The 17,042-nt window shown below is 43.4% G+C and overlaps 1 protein-coding gene across 5 annotated transcripts in view; it reads left to right on the forward strand.

Annotated features, from left to right (window-relative positions):
• FAM107B (family with sequence similarity 107 member B) overlaps positions 1-17,042 on the forward strand; it is a 227,850-nt gene that overhangs the window by 163,482 nt on the left and 47,326 nt on the right. The window contains exon 1 of one of the 5 annotated variants that reach the window (XM_059184085.1): positions 3,638-3,736. The exons of the other annotated variants lie outside the window; for them this stretch is intronic. The gene's annotated coding sequence lies outside the window, so the exon portion shown is untranslated. Of the gene's footprint in view, positions 1-3,637; positions 3,737-17,042 lie in introns of those variants that run through there. 5 annotated transcript variants of the gene reach the window in all.

Here is a 17,042-nt window from a genome sequence, read left to right on the forward strand (position 1 = left end):
ACGTAACTTGCTTGCTTCGGATGCCAGCGATTTTTATGCTTTTTGCATGAATGGGTTTCAGATGAAGCTGGGGGCTGCTGGAAACCTGTCGGCAAAAATTGTTAACAGAGGAACCTGTAGATTTCCTCTCTCGGTCTCCCCAGCAGCTATCTGTTTCTTTCTTATACCAGCTGTGAATCTTCTGAGTCTTCTTTTTTTTTTTTAAGATTTTATTTATTTATTTGACAGACAGAGATCACAAGTAGGCAGAGAGGCAGGCAGAGAGAGAGAGAGAGAGAGAGAGAGGGAAGCAGGCTTCCTGCGGAGCAGGGAGCCCGATGCGGGGCTCGATCCCAGGACCCTGAGATCATAACCCGAGCCAAAGGCAGCAGCCAAACCACTGAGCCACCCAGGCGCCCCTCTTCTGAGTCTTCTTACCTGAGAGTTTCCCCTTTCTGGGTAGGGCTGGGTGGGGCCCAGCCATCCGGACCCCAGTTTCTACTGATGGGCCCTGCCCTTTCGTTGTGGGGTGGCTGAAGGCGAGGTTCCAGAACATTGGCCAGCGAGGTCTGGCAGAGGGCAGGGATCTGTAGAACTCCCATCTCCCCACCCCCACCATTGACTTCACTCCCATGCGGTTTCTTCAGACTGGCATCGGAACAGAGCCCATACTTACCATCTGATTGTTACGCTTCCTGAACCCTTTTAACTCTGGATTAGCTCTTCTTCCCCATCCTTTTCCTAGAGCTGTTAATTTGTGGAAGAATCAGGTCAGTTGTCTTGGAGAGTGGCCCACCTTCTGGACTTGGCAGATAGTGTAAACCTGTTCCACTAGTCTCTGAACGTCTGTACACTGGAAGTTAGCCCTAAAGCTCGATTAGCTTCACATCCAGCTGTTTGGGTGAGATCATTCTGTTGGTGGTGGTGTGTACTTCACCTTGCATCATCTGAGGCAAAGGTCTGGGTGTCTCCCTTGCGGTAATATAGAGGCAACTCTCCTCCAAGTTCACGGTGCGACCGTTTGAGCCTTTTATTGTGAATTTCCTCACCCTCCTTCCCCTAATGTCTGTTGGTGTCCCCTGAGCACTATTACCCAGACTGAAGGTCTCATGAGAGATTGGTGATTCTTCTTTCTTCATGAGTATTGTTAGTGAGAGTGAGGTGAAGTTTAAACTGGCCAGGGGTTGGGGAAAACCAGCGACGCTGATGCAGCTTAGGGACATCTAGAGTGTTAGTAGAGAAGTCAGGATTGGTCTGGCTTTCTCCAGGTGTTGCAAATGCTTCCTATCATTAGAGCTAATTACCATTTGCACAATCTTTTATGACTGATACTGCACTGGATTAATTTTACTGTAAGTCTGGCTTAGCAGCAGCATTAAATTCTCTCCTGTTGTTTACATAACTTGGGTGCCTCGCCACCACCTAAATTAGGAGATTGTGACGTGGGTTTATGAGCTGGAATCCGGTGTGATGGGGCACACCATGACAGATGATCTTTGTCAATAATCATTTTAAATCTGACACGTAAGTAAGGACATTAAAGCTCCATCTTTCCTTAGAAAAGGTGTCACTGATGAGTTTAAAACAATGGGAGGAGAATGATCAATCTGAAATAGTTTCTGTTTTGCCGGGATCTAGGAGCAAGGGACCTTTAGTAGCAGCTTTTTGACTTGATTGTGTAGCTCAGAAAGGATAGATTCTTGTAGTGTTTCCAGCAGGAAGTAGTTGAGAGCTCCTTTTATAAAGAAGGGTGGTTATAGTAAATGAATTTAATTTCCATATGCTCCTTCCCTGCCAAACCGCATGAGGACATACTACACCAGCATCCTGATTTAGGGACAGCCTCAATCTTTGAAAGCCACTGCAATGGAAATATATGGATTCCTCTTCTCACAGGCAGGCCTTTCTTTTGCCACCGTGTGTTCCTGGAAACCACTTGTGAGAGGGGTCATCACAAAACAGGTTCTAGGATTCCCTTAAGCACAGTTTTATGATGAGCAGTTGTGTTTGTGAGCACACACTTGGTATCAAATCATGGCTCTGACCAATAAATCCTAGAAGAAAGGTGTGAGTACTACAAGCCTTAAGGTGTTTGAAATTGTAAACCGTATCATGTTGTCAGAGAGGGTCTAAGCTTGGAGAAGCCACAGAGATCCAGAGGTCAGCTAACCCAGAATCCTTATTTTTTAGTGAATAATCAGACACTCAGACCTGGCAGCTAGCTGGGCTCAGACCACATGCTAATCACTGGTGGAGTTGGAACTGAACTTGGTCCAGAATGTGGGTCACAAATACTTATTGTTTTTCTTGTGCACGTGTAAATGCTTTATGTGTGTTATTTTTTTGATCTTCAGATGATCACATGACTATATTTTACCAAAGAGGACACTGGTTTATAGAGACCTCCAATAACTAATCCAAGGTCATACAGAATTCATGTTTGCTACAGAGAACATGTGCTTGTCCACCTTGGAGCGCTGCCTTTTTCTTCACCCCTTCTTTCTTTTCCTCCTTCCTTCCATTTTATTATTTTTTAAACTTTGTTATTCTTTAGTAAAGGGATGCCCTGTTCCTTATGGCCCATAAACATGGCCATTCTAGGACCTTCCATATACTCTAAAAATCTATATTAAAAATCTGTTTTTTATTTATTGTAAATTTATTGTACATTTATTTATTGTAAATTACAATAAATTTGGAAATGGAAAATGAAACACTCACCATAAGAAGTATTTAAATAATTAATTTGCTTATTTAACAAGTAATTCTACTTGGCTTCTTAGCATGTTGAGCTCTTAGATGATAGATGGTTCAGGACTCTTAAAAGAGAGACATCTAGGTAAGTTTGAACAGATGGTCTTTTTCTTTTGCTAAATACCTTGTGCCCAGCCAAAGCTTGAAAGACATAATTCCTTTGATCACTACTTAAAACAAATTGCCCCTCATCCTTTAATTACTGGGAAACATGCCCGAGGCACTGTCTGGTGGTGGGGTCTGGGAAGCAGAAGTTTTTGGGATGCGCTCCTTGTCCTTGTCTGCTCCTCCTGTCTATTTCTCTTTTCCTTCAGTCACACCCTGGGAGTCCTATAGCACAGATGTCATCAAGGGCCAGTCTTGTGGGAGCCGGGGGGCAAGGGGTGGCGGGCGGAGGGCAGTGTGGGTGAGTCGTCAGCCCTCTGGAAGTGGGAGATACTGGTTTTCTGAGCGTTAGCCTCTTTCTTCTTAGGACTGGAAGACTTCCCTTTTTCTCTGTCCATGCTGTCCCCAGAGTGTGGTTTGGGTGCCACGGAGGCATTTATTAGGCCAGTCTGGGTCAAGGGAGTACACAGGGAGGGGAAATGTGGAGACCCTGGGAATGTCCAGGAAGTGTCCACTTGGGTGTCTCTTGTATTCTGCTCTGTTGGGGACTTTAAACAATTTGTGGTAAAACAAAAACATAGTCAGCTTTGCAGCTGTCCCTAAAGATGCCCAAACTAGGTCTTTTTTTTTTTTTTTTTTTGGTTTAGTTTTGTTTGATTGAAATGCTTCTAAATTGCATTTTTCATGAGCTTCCTGTTTGATTTGTATAGCTGAAATCTGTAGTGATTGGTTCTACCAAGACTGGTTTTTGATTTTTTTTTTTTTCCTTTTTCCATTTGCGGTAGAAACAAAACAGCTCATAAAGAGAGTCTGGAACATGCTGCATCCATGTGCATCTCCACGAGCCCCAGCACATAGCTGATGAGCTTCATACACTCCTATTTATTGCCTCTTTAGAGTAAGTGTAAAACGTTAGATGTTCCCTCTACAAACCTCATGTCAATGAACACGACTCTTTAAATGGAAATAAACTGAGTTTTTACTCACGGATGAGTCACTTGATAATCTCCTTTAAATATACACCCGCTGTTTCTCGGGAGAGTGTTGCTGCAGTCCCGAGCCTGTGCTGTCACAGAGTGACGGCGGGGTGGGGGTGAGGCCTCCAGTGTGGAGCTCTCACAGGGAAGCCGATGCTCAGGAGTGCTGACTAGACCAGCGTCTCCCAGCGCCTTGCTGCATGTGTAGGACTAGAGTTTTCTTCCTTCCATCCCTAATTCAGTACGGGTTCCTTTGCCCTCACTCTGCCTTCTCTGTGTCCTAGTGGTGGCTGCCACAGCAACATATAAACAAACCCCAAAATCAAAACTTCTGAGTTACAGGGATGATGGTGACAGTTTCACTGCAGAAAAAGAATAATGTTAGAGAAAAAGCAATGCACATCATTCTGTCATCCTAAAAACTGCCTTTTTTTTTTTTGCATGTGTACATTCTTGGTTCTTGTTCATACTAATATAAAGTCTTTAAAACCTTAAAAGTAGTTGACTTATAACACCAACGAAAGCTTAGGGGTTCATTTGAACGTGTGAGAACTATCTTTGCTGTCATCTGTTCACACTTTGACTTTTAGTGCAAGCAGCTTCCTACAAAGAATGCATATGTGATTTCTTTCCAAATAAATAAATACATAAGAATGTATTTTTGTAAACAATTATATGAGCACATAGTTCTCTAAGAACAAGTGTGTGAGTTTTTTCCATGGTTGTGGAAGGATGCTCTCCACATTACCATTCCCCGCAAGGCTTTTTAAAGCATTGGCTGTCACTTATTCCAATGCTGGCACACTTGAAAGAACGTGCACTTATTTTAGGTAGCCCTCGTGGTGGGTAGAAAGTTCTTTTACCTCTGTGAGCTCCAGTTTTCTCATCTCTGAGATGTGAATATTAAGCAGGTAATGCAGGTAAAGTCCTGGACACCATGCCTGGTGTGTAGGTGTTAACAAATGTTAGTGTTGTTCCTTTTCAAGCCCCCTCCCACTTTGGTGTCTGGATGTGACATTGTATATGATTGTTTTCACTCACCCAGTGGAATAAAATTGTTCACCTTCACTGGATGCAGTTAGAGTCTGCCTAAAGTTTGGGATGAGTGCCCACTTCACGTGTCTTGTCCTGTGGTCCATCTGTTCCTGAAGTGCTGAGCCAGTTTTACAAATGGTAGAAGAGAGGCATTGGTTAGGAAGCTCTGGATGAGGGGCCAAAGCTGGGGCTCTGGGGCCCAGTGGGAGAGTGGAAGAGAGGGCACTGGACCTCACAGAATGGATATGGACATCTTAGCCCAGGGGCTACCCCAAATACCATAGGCTGGGTGGCATATACAATGGACATTTATTTCTCACAGTTCTAGAGGCTGGAAGTCCAAGATCAAGGAGTTGACAGAGTTGGTGTCTGGTGGGGGCTGTTTTCGTGATTTGTAGATGGTGGTCTTGCTGTGTCCTCACATGGCGGAGAGAGACGTCAGCTCTCTTGTGTCGCTTCTTCTAGGGGCACTAATCCCATTCATGAGGGCTCTACCCTTGTGACCTAATCACCTCCCAAAGGCCCCACTTCCCATCACATTGGGCATTAATAAGGCTTCAATTTAAGAATGCTGGGGAGATGTAAACAGGCAGCCCATACCAATGGCCAGTGTGAACAGAGGTTTAAAATATGTGGATAGGCAAGGTTCTTAGAAACAGGGACATGTTCTACAGAGAAGGTCGGATTTCAGTGGTCCTGTTTGGAAGTAGAAGTAAGGAGGATATGATGAGTGAGTCAGGAATCTCAGCCAGAGGAGAAAATCAGGTCAGTAGGTCACCAGTAGCCTGGAGTTGCAGTGATGGCAAGTAAGTAAGGGTTCTTACCCGATTCATTTGTGGGTCATGGGCTCCTGTAAATGTAGGGATGGACTGAGTCTTCCAGGGTCCATGGTTAATGGCAAGAGAGCAGCCCAGCAAGGACCTCACGCATGGGGATGATATACCTTCTGTTTAGTCTGGGATAAGCTTGGTTTGTGTCTTTTATGTTATGTGTAATTAATAGTAGGACCTTCATCTAGACTCCACAGGGACCTGGTATCACTGACAAATAATTTAGCTTTTCTAGGTACATACCCCTGGTTGCAGATACCTGTTTCTTGGGTGTTTGAATAAAGATCCTTGATTAAAGATTTGACTGACATGGGGTTCTCTGGGAAGTCCCAGGCTTCCTGCCTGAATGAGGGGAGCTTGGCTACCATCTCTTGGCCTGCTTATTATTTGGGTTCTGAAGAACATTCTGCATTGTGTTTTTCAGTGTTCTTTTCTCTCTGGGCGTATGTTTTCAGAGACTCTTGGTTTTGGCCATGATCCCCTAGTTCTCCACCCTCAAATACCGTCACACCTGGCAGTCCCCTATTTGTGGCCCCTTGCCTGGACCTCTTCAGGGGGCGGTGCTTTCCCTGGGGCTCCCTGCAGGGCGTAAGCTCCACCTAAGGCCATGGCAGGACTAGTGAGAGGCGGAAAGGAGGAAGAGGAGGGAGAGGACACTTGGCCTTCTTTTACTAGTCAGCCTGATGAAAAGGGCTTTGGGAAGCCTTGAATGCCTGGCAGTTGGGGTGTGAGGCAGTGTTGGGAGTGGGTGGGAGAAGCAGGACCCACTTGGTCCCATCTTGGTGCCATCTTGGTGCTGTTGGTAATGCACCCTGTGTGTGTGTCCTGTTCCCCTTGGCGTGGGGAGCTTCCCTTCTGGTGCTAGCTTCATTCCCCAGAAGAAGAGCTGATGTTCTTCTTTGAAGTCCCACGATCACCAGGAGATGGGGACGCCCACCTCACACAACCGACTGTCCTGTCCGGAGACGGCTGTGTTTATGATGAAGTGGAGTGAAAGGCTCCATGCCCTTGGGCGCCCTGGGATGAGACGGCAGAGCTCACCTGCACGTCCTCCTCTCCCGCAGGGAAGTGCTTCTCCTCCTTTGGGTTCTCTGTGGCCTCTTGATCTTGGGTTACATTTTTCTGTCTGAAACTCTGAGGATGGAGGTCTTGGCCTCCAGAGTGGTTCTTCCTGCGTTCTGCTGCCACTCCGGTCGACCAATGGATGGGGTTCAGACCGTGTGGAGGCTGGGCTGGCTTCAGTCCTGCCGTTCATAAAGCCCACAGAGAGCGAGCAGCCTCATTGTTCAGCCTGTTTCAGACTCACTGTGTGTCATTTGAGATCTGCATGAGTTCCTTTTCAAAGGCGTCTGTTTACATTCAGTTTTGTATCATTTTAGTCCCCTATTTCCTGAACTTAAAACTGTCTCTTCTAGGGACTTGCCTTAAAACCCACCTCTAACACCCCCAACAACCCCAACACCACCACCAACACCAACACCTCCACAGATCTTTTTAGGGGAAAGCACTGCCCCTACTTTAGGCTGTGTCCCCAGGCCCCGGATCTCAAGAAGTGGCCTGGAGGGTCCCAACCACGTGGAAACACAGGTAGATGACCCTCCGAATGAGGGAATGATTGGTTTCTCTGTGTTTGCCTTCCCTTTGCTTCGGTTGCTTGCTTCCATTATGAATCTCCCCCTCCTTCATGGCAGCTGGTGTTGGCAACTGAGTGTGCTGGTTGGCTGGGCTGAGCGGTTCCTTCTTCACCCATCCCCCGCTTACCCTAGCTTTGTGATTCGGGGTGGGGTGATATGTCAGGCCCCAACTTCCGGGCCCCCTTGTGAAAAGAAATAAGCGGAGAGCTACACAACAAGCTTGTGGGTGGGAGGCCGCGTGCCCAGGAAGGTGAGCGTGCTTCCTGCTCTCGGAGGCCTGTGGTCCGTACTGTGGTTCTGCATTTCGTGTTACTTGTCATTAGTGAGCAGTAGATTGTTTCTCTGTAGTTTGTTTCGCTGCGGGTCGCATAGATCTCCCTAAAGAGTCCTGACTCTGGATCTTAAATAAGATAGGGACTGTCTTTTTTAGCTGAATGGAAAAGAATACCTCCTCCCCTCTCTCCCTGGGTAGCTTTCGCCCAATGAGTAATTTTTCGTGATATAGTTTCTTCGAGAGAAGCAGTGTAAGATTTGCCCCCCCCACTCTGGGATCAGACTGCTTGGGCCCACCCTCTGTGTCTTTAGTGTGTTAGCTTTGTCGTAAAGTAGGGATAATAATATTATACACTTGACAGATTTGCACAGAAATAAAACCAGTGCATGTAGTAAGCACTCAGGCAAATGTGAGAAGACATGGATATGTTAATAATGCACACCTCAACATTCTGGTGTCCTCCAGGTAGGGCCACTGCCTGTTCTGTCATCTTGACCAGAGTAGATGGTCTTGAGACAAGGCATGCTTTTCTGGGGGTGACGGGGAAGAGTGTTTGAGGTTGGGAGTATCCCAGAAAATCCCAGCTCTTTGGGATGCAGGTGGATGATGATGTACTTTATGACCAAGGACTGAGTTTTATTCTAATGCCCCATAAGGTGGGGTTCTGGCTGCTGTCCCGTAGAGCATGTAGAGAGGATGCCCACTCTGAAACTCTCCACCCAAGCCAGGAGCCTATACGGTCTCCAGCATTAATCCTGAGCGCCCTACTCTGTGTCTGCTCCCGGGAACCGGGCTCCCGCTGGTGTGGACACCCACAGGTGAAGCCACAGTGAGATGGTCCCTGGAGCTCTCCCTATGTCCTTATAAGGCTGGGACAGGGCATCGCTTTAAGCTTCGGCTAGTTGATTTCCATCAGGACCCTGATGCCTGAATCAGCCATTTCTTCAAGTGCAATCTGAAGCTGGTCTGGCCCCTGCCACCTCCCTGACCTAGTTTCCAGCCACTTTCGTCTTTCCCTTGCTCCAGCCACACTGGCCTTTTTTCTGTTTTTCCTCAACAAGCCAAGCACAAGCTTGGCCAGGGTCTGTGGGGCTCTCCAGATCCACTCTCTGGAAAGTCCATCTCAAATATTCACAGGCCTCTCTGTCGCCCCTTTTAAAATCAGCTCCCTGACCTTCTGCACCCTCTTACCCTGCTTTATTTGTCTTTCTAACATCACCAGACCTGACAGATAACCTCGTAGGATCGTTTTTTCTTGCCTATCTTCCCCCTCCCCTTGCACTACCAGTAGAACTTACAGTCTGTGAACCTTGAGTATTTCCAGCAACAGAGACTCTGCTTTGTTCTTGGTTTGCTGTAACCCCAGGTGTCCTTCCACTGGATGCAAGGCCTTCGAGACCGTCTCATACTGTCCAAGCAATATAGGATAAGAGGTCCTCAGGTTTTAATCACTGAGTATAACTGAGTCATTTGTCTTCTCAGCAAGGAAGGAAATATTTGGGAGGAGAATTCTGCAGAATACATTAAGTTTCATCTTGGTATGAAATCAGGATCATGGGAGGCCAAGTATGAGGATCACGTTAGCATTTCCTCTCGGTAAATTAAAATGAATTAAAGGCCAGGCATAATCCTATGCCTTTGGCCTTTAACAGCTTGTGTTTTGTTTTGTTTTTTTTTAAATAGAAAATAGCCATGTGTTTCATGTGCTTTTTTCTTTCTTTCTTTCTTTCTTTCTTTCTTTCTTTCTTTCTTTCTTTTTTTTTGTGGGTAAATGAATGAGGGATATTGTTGACACTGCTGTTCATGGTTCATACTTTACTGTTTCTTCTGTAGTGTGGCCTTAACTTTTAAATTCTATGGATTTAGTTGCATGGAGGATTTATTTTGAGGTACCCCCATGTTTCTGGAAGGAACTAGGGAATGCCAAAACAATTTTACCCACGTCTTACCTCCTAATGAGAGGTACTGAGTAGCCAACTTGGGTCTGATTTTCACTCCGTGCAATGCTGCTGACCGAAATTTCTGTGCTTGCTTAGGTAGTTTCCATTTCTTTGGCTGATAAGCTCAGGGAAGCAATTTTAGGGCCGTGGCCAGCTAGGTAGGGAGGTAGGAACTTGTAAATAATCAGAGTAGGGTTTTGAGGTGAATTTCTCCCTGGTTTTATCTGGTTTATTCCAGTTGCAAGATCCTGGCTACTTTGCAGTTAGGAAGGCTTTAAAAGGAATATGCACTGTGATAGGGAAAACAGGTAACTGGCTTCTGAATGTTAAAATATGATTTCTTAAGCATTGCTGTTTCCAAAGGACTTGAATCCTGTTATTCAGTAACTTTGTGTCTTGTGTGTTCGAAGATTTACACTAGTCGCGGTGGCTGTTTATAAGTGATGCTTAATAGCAGAACCCACTTTTGAGAAGCGTACATCCTATTAAATTAGTTTTCAAAATTGGTGTATCAAATTGGTAACGATTTCATAAGCAATTAAGGAAATATCTTCCCTCTTAGAAAATCAATTTGTTTACTGACTTGAGCTTTATGCATAATATAAAGAGTGAGGTTTTGCCTGGTGTTTGGTACAAGTGTTTTTCTGAGACGCCTAATAGAAATTAATAGAAAGTGAATGTGTTTTTTGTATGGTTGTGTTTGCTTTGTTATAATTTTGGTAAAGTCCTAAAATTTGTGAATGAGGTTGTCCTTTTTAACACCATCTGAGGAAAAATATCTTCACCTTTGTGGAGCGTGTGACTGGGAGAGGCGCCTAGGATGGTGATAAATCACAGGTGAATTAAATTCCTGTATTCTTGGAGTTATCGTGTGATTCTGTCAATGTGAGTTATCCTCACTGATTTGGCAATTTGCCCCTCCCTCATTCGAACCTCTTCTAAGATGGTCATGTTTGTCTTGTGCTCAGTGGGAATTTCCAGTACTTGGTTCTGGTGACTGAGGTGCAATTTGTGTTTTCTTGCCGTATCAATGGCCCTTCGTTGCTTCCTGACAATGGGATATTGATTCGAAATGAAGAACCCTATTATTTGTAGCATTGACCAAAAAGTGAACATTTTGGCAAGATCCCCTCTCTTGTTATGTTTGAGGTGGAGTCTTTTCCTTCAAGTAAAGACCAGTCATATTTATAAACTGGTGGTATTTGTTCAGAATCTCCAAAGGAAATGTGTAATCATCTTAGTGAAGAACTTGTTTATTCTAGATTTTTTTTCTTCTGTATATTTCTAACCTTGAGAAAAATCACTTAGATTTGGCAAAATAGGAAGAAATGAGTAAAAATGGATTGTTTGTGGAGTGTGTTAATTTAACTTACGTTTATTAAACTCCTGATGGAAGACCCAGTATCCTGGGCACAGATAAGTACACAGGATATTTACCTGTGGGGAGTTTATATCTAGTTAAGGCCTGTACTCAAGGTTAACAAACAAATGTTATACAAGGTAGTTGCTCCTTCTGTTGGAAGTGAACTTGGTACCATTTTGCTTATTGAACTTTCCTGATCAGAAGAGGGCTTTGTATGTATGTGCCCTTGGCCTAAAGATGGAGAGCCCTATGAAGCCTTATTTAAACGTAAAAACAGGACCGGTTCACTTGAGAAGAACTCAGGAAAGGAGCCACCATTCTTGAGTATTAATGATAGTACCTTTAATAAAACTTTTTAACTCATTGTATCTCATGGCCCAGTGCATCTATCAAAATATTAGTCACCCAAAAATGCTTATTTGGAGGGGAAAAAAGGCTTTAATCTTGGAGTCATATGTGAATAGAAAACTGTGGATTATAAATACATATGTTTATTTACATTTGTGGAAAAAACAGGGGGCTACTTATCCAGAGTTCCCTCTGTGGACATGTGTTGTGTTATAAATGTAGTTGTATAGATCTGAGTATAAAAGGTGTGGCATTTGAGGACACTGGATGTGAAATTAGGGTAAGAGAACAAGATGCCTCCTACCATTTTTGAGAGCTGAAATCCTCAGCTCTCAACTTAAAAAGCAAGGGTAAACACTGTGATGGTAATCAGTGTGTCTTTGAAATAAAAGGAGCTTTTAAAAAGAAACAATCTTTTGATCAAAAAAAGCCTTGCAATGATTATACTCCTTTTGAACTTGAAATCGGTGTTTATTCTTTTTCCTGCTTTTTAATAGAAGTGACATACTATTAATCTCAAAATACTTTGGGAAGATTTAGTCTAATAAAGTACCCTTTCTCTATTCAGTGATATTATAATTTCTATTCTTAACTAAATTTTCATAGTGTTCTTAGTGTTCTCAACTTTTCATAACAAACTTTTTATTTTTTTTTAAGCATCTTGACTCTTTAATTTAGTAGTAAACATCCTTATTCCTCTTTTATAGTTAGGAGAAACTCAGGTTTAATAGTGTAAGTGGAATAAAGTGTTAGGATTCTAGCTGTTTTAGAAAAAGAGCCCAGCCTCTCCGGCTTTGGTTCTCCTTTCTTCTGATGCCCTACTGGTGCTCAATACCTTTGATACCAGGCCTATGGGGTTTGTCCCTACCAAGTATTTCTCGGTGACACCAGCTGGGTGCCCTGTAATTTAACTCAATTCTGATACTCTCTACATGGATGTAGTCTCATGTCTGAAGCTCCCTGCTTTAGACACCAGCAGGTTCTCACGCTGCCCCCAACTCCTGTCCTAGCGGTACCCTTGACCTCTTATCCTTGGATTTGATCACTTGTTAGAATGACTCACAGAACTTGGGCAAACAGTTTTTGCCAGTTGATTGAAGGATATGGTGAAGGATGCAGATGACAACCCAGATGAAGAAATATATAGGGCAAGGTCTGGGAGGGTCCGGAGTGCAGGAGCTTCTGTCTCCGTGGACTGGGGTGCACCGCCTCCCCCCCCTCAGTATATTGATGTGTTCACCAGCTCAGAAACTCTCTGAACCCTGTGTGCTGGGGATTTTTATGGAGGTTTCCTCATAGAGGCATGATCAATTATTAACTTTCTAAGAAGTGAGGGGTGGGGCTGAAAATTGCCAGGCTTCTAATCATGGCTTGGTCTTTCTGGTGACCATCTCTCATCCAGGAGCCCACCCCATAGTCGCCTCATTAGAACGAAAGCCAAATGCTCTAACCACTTTAGGAATTTACAGGGGTTCCGGGAGCCCTGTTCAGGATGGGGTCAAAGACCAACTATGAGAACGAGAGATGCTCCTAGGGTTCCTTTTTAGGAACGCTGGGTCAGGAGCCAGAGGCAGAGACCTGTATTTTATTATCTCACATGAAATTCTCCTGAATACTGCTGGAAGTATGATTTCCCAGTTGTGCCATTTTCATTAATACCACATAGCAGAGAAGGCTTTCAATCTTTAGGGGAGTTTCTCAGTTGGACTGCTTCCTAACCCAGTGTTTTTTTATGTTTTGGGTTTTTTTTTCTTTCTTTTGTGGTAAAATATACATAACAATTTGCCATTTTTAAAATTGTTTTTTCATTGCGAATATAGTTGACACACAACAGTTTTAACCATTTTTTAAGCATAGGTCAGTGGCATCAAACACATCACAATGTCATGCCACCATCACCACCGTTCATCTCCAGAACTTTCTCATCTTCCCAGATGGAAATGCTGTCCTCATAAAACACTTAATTCCCCATTCTTTCCTACCCCCCCCAGCCCTGGAAGCCCCCATTCTATCCTCTGTTTTTCTAAATTCAAGTATTGTAGGTACGTCATGTAAGTGGAATGATATGGCATTCATCTTTCTATGTCTGGCTGATTCCACTCAGCGTGACGTCATCAAGGTTCAGCCATGTTGTAGCAGGTGTCAGGGTTTCCTTCCTTTGAAAGGCTGAGTAATATTCCACTGAATGTTTATGCCACATTTTGCATACACATCCATCCTTTGATGGATCTCACTCTGTTTTATACTGTGGGTGACAGTACTTTCATAACATAAAACACAATAGAAAATGTATGCTATATTAGATATCATTACAATTTTGTGAAATGTGTGTGTGTGTGTGTGTGTGTGTGTTATTCTACACCTTGTTGGAGTTCCATGTTTTTCACAGGTGGACTGGAGCTGAACTTTTAAGTGTCTACCAGGTCTTACTGCACTTTTCATTTGGGCAGAGGTGTGTGCAGTGTTTCCCATGTTATGGGCAGGGCAGATAGAAAGAAGGAGCAAGAAGAGCAAACTGACTCATGAGGTCCACAATGATACACTTGGAAGGAATTCTAGTGAATCACATCTGAGCCAAGCAGCATGGTTTGTAAACAGTTTTCAGGGTTGTCCATGGAGCCTGTCTCTGGACTGCCTCTCGGGTTCTTTTTGTTTGACTCTTGTGTGTCAAGCTTGGTGCGGGAGCAAGTGCGCTGTGGGCCAGTGCTGACGTTAGCTCACTACATAAGCCCTGCGTGTGCCTCTGCAATTGTAGTTGCACAGGCTGTGTCTAGATTTGGTATTTTCTAACAAATGAATAACAATCTAGACCTAGAAGGAAACTTCTTTGATTTAGAGAGGTGAGCCCTTCTCAGACCAGAGTTTATTGCAGGTAGTTGGACAGAATTGGGACCAGAGCTCAAGACCCTTCTTCCCCTGGTTGTGGTTTTCCCATTATATGAAACACTTCCTCCCACACCTCCCAAATAGAAAGTTCCCAGCATATTTTATAAGTGGACCATAATGTCCTGAATTATGATCTTTAGGAGTGCAAGTTTTAGTTGTCCTAAAGCGTCTATGCTGTAAGTATGGCGATGACATCTTACTGATGTTAGAGCCCAAGCTCTTATAGTTGGAGGGGGGTATTTATAAGCCTTTGGAAAGGTGACTTGAGCATGATTTAGGTGTGTGAGTGCTGGGAATGCTGCACAGGCACGGACTTGTTTATATATGTGTATTGTCACAGCACTCAGGACACTGATTTGTAGGTGGAAGTGTTTGCTTTTGTAATTCGATTTCAGTGAACTGGAATAGAGGGTATTTGCCTTCAAGCAGAGGAGCTGATGTTTTATGCACATTCTGCTTGTGCTGCCAGAGACAGCATGTTCCATTGGTCTGGAAGGTCAGTAACTGGTACCAGAGTTGGAACAGTTTGTTTTGCATTATTTGCCCTTGTTTCTATGCCTCATGAGGTCATTCATTTGCACACAGAGATGGATATGCCAACTTTCCTGCTTTCTGGTTTTACTACAGCATCTCTCTTTGAAGTTGAACTTTGTCTTTTTTGAGTTCCAGAAAGAGAGCTTCTTGGTAGGGGAGCGAGTGGTAGTGGTAAAGTCTTGTTTGGGAGGCTTTTCTTCCCCTCTACAAGGCACTACTGCTGTGGGGAGGTGCCTTCTTACTGAGGTTTTTTTTATTTTTTTTTATTTGTTGCCTTGAGTGAAGAGCCTGCAAATATCCAGAGTTAGCATTCATAACCTTTTGTCGCTTATGCCTTGAATCAGATGACAAGTGTGGGGCAATTTCCTGGGCAAACTTTTTCTTAATAGAGGTTGATTTTTCAAAGCTTTGAATGATCATGAGGAAAGCATAAACAAGAAAATGTATATCTGAGGTAATAATAAACCTTGAGATCTCTCCATGGACCATTCAACAATCTAAGTCCTTAAACTATATGAATTTGAACTTGAACTTGCGGGTTTAACAGAGCAGCAGACCTGTATGATACAAGGTTAAATTAAAAAAAACCACATCTTGTTACAGTTTTGGACATGTCTTTGCCAGGGGGAGAGCTCTGTAAGAGGCTCTGTCTCTTATAGTCATAAACTTTTCCCCCTAAGATTTCTTCAGATGTCCATCTGTCTCATACTCTGGTGGAGTTGTACTTTGCTTACCTTTTCAGAATACCTTTTTTGTATCCAGTAAGTTTTATCTTCATCTATTTATCCATCCTCTCTTCTACATTTGGGTGATTAAACCATGCAGTTTCTTTGAAGATACACGCTTCTAGTAAAAATGTGATCATCCATTGAAAATTACAGAACTGATAAGCATTTTGAAGTACTTCATTTGAGCAGAATAGCACTTGATTTGAAATTGTCTCACTCATTGCCTTCACCTTCTCCCTAGTAGTTGTGGATATAAAAAAACACAAGTGCGTGAAAACAAAACATACTGATATGCTCTGAATTTGATTTGCTGCTTATTCCCTGGTTGGGATCAGGAAAGATGATTTCTTGGGTGTCTATTATGAAACTGTATTATAAGAAAAAGGATGTAAATGCTCTGTTTCATTGTGGTGTAATTTTCACAGTGGCTTTGACTTGCCTTGCTACCTGCTACTTTGCCACACTCGTGTCTGGGATAGGTGTGCACAAACATTTGGTGACAATGTAAGGTTGGTATAGACCCATGGATCGATCTCTCTCAAACACACACACACACACACACACACACACACACTTTTTTTCTATTTGTTTTTGTCTTTCTTGGGCAGGAGCATTTGCAGTGTCTTTTCATTTGAGAAAACATAGGGGCCACCCTAATTAACATAGGACTGTCATCTGCCCTAGGCACATTCATATTTATTTATATATAAGTTAAATTTTGAAAGCAGAGACAAATTCCAGCCTAAGCAATACTGACTTAACTTTTGAAAGCTTTAATTTATAAAAGAATCCTCATTCTGTAGCTAAACAAAATGATTTAGAAGTATTTATTTACTGGTAATTGCATTTGTAGGCAATGGACCTTGTTGGTGGGGGGTTTTTGTTCCATTGTCTGTGCCTTGGTTATTGATGAACTCTGGCTTGAGCTTTGGCTTGGGCTGAGGCTGTCTTGGGAAACTGTAGAAGTACCCTCGTGAGGCAAGAGAGTCGAGTTCCACTTTCCTTCCTGAAGCCTGGCCTTCAATCAACAGAGAGAGCGAACTTGTTTGTGGGCTGTGTGAGGAAGGAGGCAAAGGATCCTTGGTTTCCTTCCCAGCCCTACCTATTGAGTAACCATCATATCTCCTGGCACCTGTGAGCTCACTGGACTTTTTTGTTTGATTAGTACCTCCCCCAAGGCCTGGATGAACTCTGTCTTGCCCAGAACTTGAGAGCAAGCTTAGACTGAATAGAAGTACTTGTGCTGTTCCTGAGTGGAGGACATTTTCCTGCATATATATTTTTTATAAATAATGCTAAAAGCTTTTCGCTGAAATGGTGTTTTATTGTTGAGTCTTTCTAAACTTCCGTACGACTTAGATCTCCAGGTGGTATACTCTTAACACAGACGTGTTGGCTGGGCACATACACACACATACACACACTCACTGAAAAACACAACTCCCATGACACAACACAACACAGTGCAGCACATACCCTCTCCTTCATTCCATGGTGATAACTTTGGCACTTGATTGTCAAGAAATATATTCTTCACTCTATTTCTGTATGAATTATTGGCAGCTATATCTGTTAAATCCGTGACGATTTTCTGGATTCGGGTAAAACACTGAAGTTATTAGTGAAGTGTGAGAGATGTGAGGAGAATCTCATGG

The sequence above is a fragment of the Mustela lutreola genome, chromosome 8 (genome assembly GCF_030435805.1).
Source record: "Mustela lutreola isolate mMusLut2 chromosome 8, mMusLut2.pri, whole genome shotgun sequence".
Lineage (NCBI taxonomy): Eukaryota > Metazoa > Chordata > Mammalia > Carnivora > Mustelidae > Mustela > Mustela lutreola.